We start from the raw sequence: 9,073 nt of genomic DNA, 5'->3' as shown, positions 1-9,073 counted from the left end.
TTTTTTTGTATTTTAAGGAAGGGTCTACAGGGTCTATAGGGTCTCACTACCCAATTGGACTCATAGTGATTCTCCTGTTTCCATCTTCCCAAGTGCTGGGATTACAGGCACACGCCACCACATCCAGTCTCAATGGCCATCTCAGCATGCCCTCTGGCGGTGGCACAGCAGGTTGGGATCGAACCTCTGAACTCTGCATCTGCCTAAGTAGGCGCTTTAATCCGCTGAGCTATTTCACCAGCCCTCTTTTTTTTTTTTTTTTTTTTTTTTTCTTAAAGCTTATATTTCTAGGGTCTAGGACAAGGCCTACCATTTAATCGACATGAATATTACTGTGTGAGTGAATCAATCAATGAATCATAAATATTTATTGTACTGAACCAATCACTTCCCAAGTGCAGGGGTCCCTAACAAGAGGTTTGGCCCTTGCTCTTCATGATTTGCAATGATCTAGTTTGAGAGGTGATATAAAACAGAACCAGGAAATTTCTGCTTGACATGAAAGGCACTCCTGTGAAGGTAGAAATTCAAGAAGCATCTATGTGATCAGATGGGCCTAGAACAGCCAGGATACTCCAGACAAAGAGGAAGAACAAGAAAAAGGCTCAAGGGTAGGAGAAGCTGAACATGTAAGTCTGTGGTGGTTTGCAATATTTGCGTGTAATTTTGAGAAAAATCGAAGTTTGGGAAAGTAAACTAATTGGCCCAGTCACACCAAATCAAGATTCCAACTCAGCTCTGTCTGCATCCCAATGCCTCACTTACCCTTTCTAATATGCTTCATGTCTGACCATAAACCAGTGTTCCCTAGCACACAAACACTCCTCTCACATTTACATGTCTCTGTGTTTCGAACAGATGGTCCAGGCTCCTGCCTAGCAATTGTATCTCATTTTTTCACTATTTAAAATATTTTTCAGGGGCCGGGGAGATGGCTCAGTGGAATAAGCACTTCCCTGGCAAGCTCAAGGCCCTGAGCTCAATCCCCGGTTCCACCAAAAAATAAAAATAAAAATAAGATAAAATATTTTTCACTGTCTGAGTTGGAAATTTTTTTCCTACAGTAATACCAAGTTGTTTTCATTAGAACATCAGAGATTCATTTTTTGGACAAATATATATGAAATATTATCACAGAATATGATGCATAGTTAAGTAAAAAATCTCTTATAGTAAAAGACACGTTGCTGTTAATCCCTCCTAGAATATTCAAAATTCTCCCCTCTCTTAGAGCATACTTATCCCATGGTTTTTGGCAGTGTGCCTTTTAATGTAATAAGTTTTATTAAATTTAAACTTGCCCTTGCCTAGTGGGGTACACATGGGAATGTTTCTGTCCTTCTACTTGATTCTGTTCTAACCACCATTTTGCCCTACACTTTTCTGTCTGCTCTTTCTCTTTCTGTGAATCTATCTTAAATGCAGGTATCTCATTTTAAACACAGGAATGTGGTGATCTTCACATCTGAAAAGGGAAGCCCTGTTGCAATTTGTTCTTGAAATCACAGAAGGCTGTGTTAAACTCCACTGCCAAGAGAAATCACCTCTGACACAGTGCTTTAACTGGGCGATTCTAAATGCTGGGCATCAGCTAGGATCTCAAATGGATTTCTCTCATGGTAGTGTTACTAGTGTGCTCCAATACTCTTGTTGGCATTTTCTTCCATCCAGGAACAAGGTCATAGGGTCTGGAGAATCTGAGTCTATCACATATGATGTTTTCATAAGGAACAAGTGATATAATGTGTGTGACTATAACTTGAAAATTATAGAACATTGTGAATGCAAGCTGGAATATTTTTACTAACTGTGGATTACATAGGCACCAGGTCTATTCTATGACAAGCCGTCATCTCCAGCATGAGGACTGGCCTAAGATGAAACAGAAACATCTCACCGGGTATCAGTAACATCTTCATACCACTTGGTATGTCTTTACTCACAAAATGAAGAAAGGAGCAACACAGCAAAGGATTTTTCACTAGGAGTTCTGTCACTGTCATCTGTTGTCTACTTCCTGAGAATACTGTTGAGATGTTCTAGAATCCTGCTCATGTTAAATGTTTTCTAAATTTTTTTTTTATATGTGTGTGTGTGTGTGTGTGTGTGTGTGTGTGGCCAGCTCAGCCCACCAGGGGGCGGGGCTGGCTGGCATGTGGTGCTGGGGGATTGAACCTTGGTCCCTGTGCTTTGCTTAGCTTGTTCTAAGTAGGTGCTTTAGACCACTGAGCCATCTCACCAGCCCCAAATGTTTTCAAAAACTACCTTTAAGACTAAAACCTACCACAGACATGGTAGATGTTCCAGGGTACATCACATAGAAGCTAAGAGTTTGAGCTCTGGCAGTAACCCAATGTTCTAATAGTGTTTTAAGTACCCATTTATACTATAGGAACCAACTAATTTTTACCTCATTTTTTAATTTTAAAAAATATTTTATTTATTAATTTATTTGGTACAGGGTCTTGCTATACAGATTGGACTCACAGTGATCCTCTTGTCTCAACCTCCCCAGCACTGGGATAGGCATGTACCACCACACCCAGTTTCAGTGGCCAGCAAGGTGCATCCAGGGTTCCAGAGCCAGCATGGCTTGCAGTACTGGGGATCAAACCCAGGTCCTTGTGCTTGCCCAGCAGGCGCTTAGACTACTGAGCTATCTCTCCAGCCCCAGAAACCAATTAATTTTAAAATATAAGTGGTTTAACATACTATAGGTTTCCCTTTTATGATACAGGTCAGTAAAGGTTGTTCTCCATTAGCTGCCCAGAAATCCCAGCTGCTTCCAACTTGAGGCATTGCTGTCTGAACATATGGCTCCCATACTTTCAAGGTAAGGGACAAATTTGGCACAAAGTGACACATCAAGCCAAGCTTGGAGTTATACACCTATAATCCCACAAGGCTGAGACAGGAGAGTTGCCATGAATGTGAGACCCTCTAGACTACATAGTAAGTTTAAAGCTAGCCTGAAGTACATAGGGAGATGCTGACTCAAAAAAAAAAAAAAAAAAAAAAGGATAAGGTTGACACATCAGCATTGTGATGGCTTAATCAAGAGCCATGATGGCAAACCTTCTAGAGTTTTCAGTATTGCCAATCACCCTCTACAGCATACTTGCCATAGGCTTACCACCGCTGGTCTTGAGGTATCACCTGTTGTATCTACCCATGAGTCCAGGCAGTAGAGGAGCTCTCTCATGTTGCTGTGAAAGAGAGGGAAAGCAATAAAGAGAATCATTTGAGGTCTCTGCCACCTGTGATTCTGCCCCTTGGTGAGTTCTGGCATGTTAGGGCTCTTGTAGGAAATGGAAAAAGTGATAATTTCTACCTCATGTAGCTACGGTGTAGATGGAGTGAGATAATGTACAACAGTTAACATAATCCTTGACACAGAATAAGAGAATATCAAATGGAAAGTTTTGTTCATTAAGGAGGAACTGTCCTACTTAAGTTGCTTGTATGAAAGATCACAGAAAGCACTCTGCAGCTGACCTCTGAATTACTTGGAAATTCTTTAGCACTAGAGCCAGCTTCATTTCCAAGAATCTTTACTTTTTTAACTTTTGAAACATTACATATCATCCTGTAATCTCTAAGTGAAAAATCTTCACTTTCTGTGAAACCAGCATCCCCTTGATTTAAATGTATTTTATCCTTAGTACAGATGAAAATGAGTTTATATAGTAAAATGTTAAACAATTTCTGCATCCATTGAGTAAGATGAGATCTGGTGATTTGGGGTTTTTTAATGACTACTTTATAATTAAAATCATGTGCAGTTTTCTTCCTCTAAGAAGTCTATTGACAAAAACATTATAAGTAAATTCTTAGGAGTCTTGGTCACCTGTTGAAAACCCTCAATGACAATGGAAGGAGATCCTGTGGTACCGATTGTGCACTACAAGCTGCTTGCCTAGTAGGTTTCTTCACTTAGGCCTCACAGCCAATTTGTAAGATCAGTGCTGTGCCTTAGTTTACAGATAAGAAAACCAAAACTCAGAAAGGCCAAGTAACTGGTCCAAGGTCTCTAAGCTAAGAAGCATCACCACTTGAGTTTGGGCCATAGCTTGAGGGCAGAAGGAGGAATGATAGACACACTTTGAAAAGAGAAAGCTGGGTTTGAACCCCGCTTGTGCCACTGACTAACATGATGTCAAGATTAGTACAATTAACCCAGCAGATTCCCCTGTAAAATGAAGACAATGGATATGATTTTGATGGTGATGATAATGGCAATATTCATAAAGCTTATTTACAGGGCATTCTGTATAGGGCTTACTTCTTCTGACGTGCTTTATGCATAGCTGCCAACTTAGTCTACACAGCTGTCTGATTGGGGTAAGGAACACCATTATTCCCACTTTAGAGAACATGAAGGCCACCCAGCAGTTTTGCAGGAGAGTGTGATCTCTAACCCAAGGCACCCGGCTCCAGTCTGTCCTTCACTGATGTCCTGGGTGCCCTGCACAACAATGCAGAGCACCCAAAGTGCAGCCACTCCATGAGGAGGGCCTTGGGGGATGCACACCATTTTCACCTTTCCATTCTGCAGTGCTGAGCAGGGAGTTCTCAGGCATCTTTCTTGTAGTGAAGGGAGTCTAACTGTGAACCATGGAGCACAGGCCCTGCTGTGAATGAATGACTCTTGCTCGTTCATCTGCCAAAAGGTTTCCCTCTGGTCATTCCAATTGTCTTAGATTCTCTGTTTCCATTGAAAAGGGATTTGTATTTTTGCTAATCTAAAGGAAATCAAGTATAGGTCGGGAGTGCCCCTATAGTCTGCAGCCAGTGAGTTTCCCACCCACTGGGAAAGCTGTGGGTGATGAAATCCAGAGATGAAAGAGCCAAATTGTGACAATTGAGAAGACAGTTATCAAGTGGAGAATTAGCAGGGTAGTGTAATTGTTTACAGCTTTTATCATCTATTTAGTATTTTGCTAATGGAGAGCTTAACTGTAATCCTCTTACATTGATTAGCCATTACTCCTGTTGTGAGACTAAGTGGTTAAGAATAGCTCCTGCTTCCCTTTCAGTTTGTTTTATCACCAAAATCTAAGAGATGAAGGAAGTCTTGCCTTTGTAGGTGCATGGCATGGACAGAGACCATCAGAGAACACAGGAACACACTGCACTCTGTAGATTCAATATGGTGTTCCGATGAATTTGGAAGAAACACTGAAAGAGGGAAACACTTGCTAGCAGAACAGAAAGATAATGAACTTCATGGACTACAGAGAGCAGTCCCTGTGAGTTACTATGGAAATACTTTCTAAACCTCCAAGCAATAGCACAGACTCAGTGAAGACAAATAACTCTCAGCATGCTTTTGTGAGGTGATCCATGAGGGAGCTACAACTCCTGAACTCTCTAATGGCCCACTGTTAATCTTTTTGCTTTCTCACATCAAATTAAAAACAAGAAGTCAGGGTTAACTGAGAAAGTAGTCTTTCATGGCAGCTTCTTATGTCTTTGACAGAGTCTCACCCCGAATTGAAGAGCTAAGTAATACACAGTATGAGAGCAAACACACATGAGTATACATGCACTCAAATACATTCATTTAGTGTTATTTGTATGTTACACGAATTGCTCACTGACCTTGGTCACTTATAGGAACATTGCAGTATTAACCCAATAAACATAACTGAAGACACATTAGATTCAAGACAGGATACTAATTAACCTGTCCACATTAAGAATGATCTCTGTAGCAGTCACCTTATGCAGTTGGTTACTAGAGCCTGCTGATTGAGGGTAAGGACATGCCCTTCATTGCTTCTCAGTAGCCAGAGTCTGGATCTATGCTGCACCTCCAGCCTAATCAGCTCTCCATGACTAGCCCTTTCCTTTGAACACTGTGTTCCTTAATCTGTAAATCTCATCTCGCCACTGTCATCTGGGGAACTCATCTGTGTTGCCAGTACCTGCCAGCATAATGACCCAGTGCACCACAGACCTCAGTGAGCCCTGGGTGCTCCGGCCTGTACCTGACCACATTCCCATCTCATCTTTCTATCTGCAGACTCTCCACAGTCACTAGGTCTTCATCTCTCCTCCAAGGAACCCTGTCTCTTCCTGCCCCATAGAATCCACACTGGGTTCATCTGCACTTCACTCTGGCTCCACCCAGCTTTTCCTGCTCATCCTTTAGGTGCTTAGCTTAAATATTATTTTCTCAGAAAGTAAAATCCCAACTCACCCCTTCCTCTGTTGCCTCTTCTCCATCCAGGCCATACTCCCTTTAAGCACACTCTACTTTCTCACCAGTGTCTCTGTCAGCACAATTTCTTTGCATACTTATTTGTATAATAAATTTGCAAAGCCAAAGCTGCATGAGGAGGTGGCTGACTACTGTGTTCCCAGGGTCTCCTACGGAGCCTCACACATAAAGGATGCTAACTAAGCAGAAGTTTGATTCCCAGTTAGGCAGTGCGAAGAGGTAGTTAGACTTTAAGAGGTAGAGCCTCATGGGAGCAAATTAGTCACAAGCATGCTTGTGAATGGATGGGTGCTGGTCTCCTGGAGTGGAGTGTGTCCTACAGGAGTGGATTCAAGTCCTTGAGAGTTGGTTGTTAAAGAAGTAAGCTTGGACCCTCCATATTTCTTGCTTCCCCTCTTGCTGTGTGAGCCTTCTTGAGTGTGCTATCATGTGATATCATCTGTTATGTCAGGACACAGAGAAAAGGCCTTATGTTCAGCCTCTAAAAATTAAGTTAAAGAAACTCTTTTCTTTACAAAGTAATTAAGCTAAAGAAACTCTTTTCTTTACAAAGTGTCTAGCCTGTGGCATCTTGTTATAGCATCACAACCAGTTCTTGGTATTCAGAACAGATTGGTTTCAGGACCCTGTCCGGATGCCACAATCTACAGATGCTAAAGTCTCTTTCATAAAATGCTACAACATTTGCATTTCACCTATGCACATTCTCTTCTGTACTCCAAATCACCTCTAGATTACTTATAAGATCTAACACAGTTAAGGTGGATACAGTTGTATTGCTTGGTGCATAATGAGAAGGAAAACATCTGTACTTGTTCCCTACAGACAGGATGCCCATCTTTCATAGGCCTAACTATATAGTCACATCTACATGGAGGTTCTCTCCCCTCTCCGTGGTTGGCTGAAGCCATGAGTGTGGAACCCAAAGTACAGAAGCCACTGTGTTTACTTGTAGAGAAAGAATACTTGCGATTAACCTAACAGGAAGAAAGAGGAGAGAAACTCCATGTGAGCGCAGACACGGGAGGCACTCCTTCCCTGTGGAAGGACTAAGGAACTCTCTGGAGACTGAAATGGACTTTCAGGGTCAGCAGAAGGAAGAGACCTGTAGAGAGTCCTGTCCACTCAAAGTCGAGCCCTCGGCTAAAGCGCTGAGGAGCAGCGAGACCTCCGAGAGCTCAGAGTGAGGGCGCGGCTGAAGCAGAGGTAGGTGGCTGGCAGGAAGGTGAACTGAAAGGTGGCTTTGAAGCCACAATGAAAGGTGGGGCAGTGCACAGCCAACAAGCGACCTCACAAGCAGCACCTTAGGAGGACCTCACATCCAAATGGGATTCCTAGTGGCGTCTTCTGGGTGGGTGAGCATAACGCAGATGGGAGATGAGGAAAACCTGAAGTAGACGAACGATGAGGGAACAGAAGCAGAATGCATTCGAGAGATGGGGCAAAGAGTGCGACCACTACCTTTCTCATCGAAATCAGATACAAGGGATTTTTAAGACACTTCTTGCTCTTTTGTAATAAAGAATATTCCCCCCCCCCCCCACCGAGAGCATTCATTCAATTATTCTGAGCTGGAGCAGTAGCTACTGTTGTGAAATTAAAATATAAAAATATTATAGGTGTGTGGTATATTATAGGTGTGTGCCAGGCATTGGAATAACCCTTCATTTACAGTATTTCAAAAAGAAAGAATAGCTTAGACTTACTAAGATGACAGAGTAACAGTGCTTCATGCTTAATAACCAAATAGATTTTATTTGGATATTCCATGTTTTGATGAAGAAAAATAAGCAAATTAGTCAATCTAATAATTTGAAATTTTTGTTCCTGACTCAACATTTAAAATGTAGGTTACCTGGGGACAAAATATTTGGCCTATTGGGAAAAAATATTGCCTTGCACATAACGGTGGCTCAATAAAATTGTGTCACGTGGAGAAATGGAACAAGATCACATCTCAAATAAGTATTCTTAACGTTTAAAAATAAAATAAAAACTTTTCAAACAAAATCTTAGTCTGGATACAAACTGTGCAGCAGATTGGACCAGCTTTCATTAAAGTTGGGTGTGTATGGAACGAAGGGGGTTCCAGAGTCCTCCCTGCTCTTTGTACTTTGTTTAACCAGATGGAAACTTCTCAGATAGGTAAGTGGACTCTGAAGGCTGCACAAGATGTGACTACTGACTGCCTTGTCTGGCACAGTACCACACACCTATAATCCAGCACTTGAGAGTTTTGAGACAGAAGGATCTCCACAAGTTGGAAGCCAGGCTGGGCTACCTAGTGAGTTCACGGCCATGCGGAACTACTTAGCAAAACCCTGTCTCAAAAAACAAAAACAGCAACAAAGAGATTACTGCCATAAGCCGCCCCATCAAAATCTCTAACTTCATTTTAGCCTCAGTCCTTTGGCTGCACCAAGTAATTTTCATTATGTAGACAGCAAATGGTAACCAGAAGAGTAAAAGCTCTTGTACTCATTTGCTATGGCAGCTCTAACCACAAGGTGTCAGAAGGTCAAGTACAAATTTAAAATGAGTTGGTTGAAAACAGCTGAGACTTTTCTCTTGAAAACAATTTATTCATCTGAAGCTTTCTTCAGTGTTTGTGGGAGCGAGAGAAAGAGACTGAGAAAGATTGGTAGGTTCATTGTTTCAGTTACAAGAAAGAGAAATTTAATCCAAACTAGTTTAAGTTTCATGAGAAATTCATTGGCTATGATGATGTAGGAGAAAGAAAGTCCCAACCTGCAGGATGTCTGGTAGGAGTTCATGTTCCCTAAAATCAAAAAATAAATTTTAGAAACAAAGGAGGTTAAGAGCAGAATATATTTGTTGGGAGAAAGAAAG

This window comes from Octodon degus, unplaced genomic scaffold, assembly GCF_000260255.1.
Source record: "Octodon degus isolate 3935 unplaced genomic scaffold, OctDeg1.0 scaffold00145, whole genome shotgun sequence".
Lineage (NCBI taxonomy): Eukaryota > Metazoa > Chordata > Mammalia > Rodentia > Octodontidae > Octodon > Octodon degus.
This window is presented reverse-complemented; position numbering follows the sequence as displayed.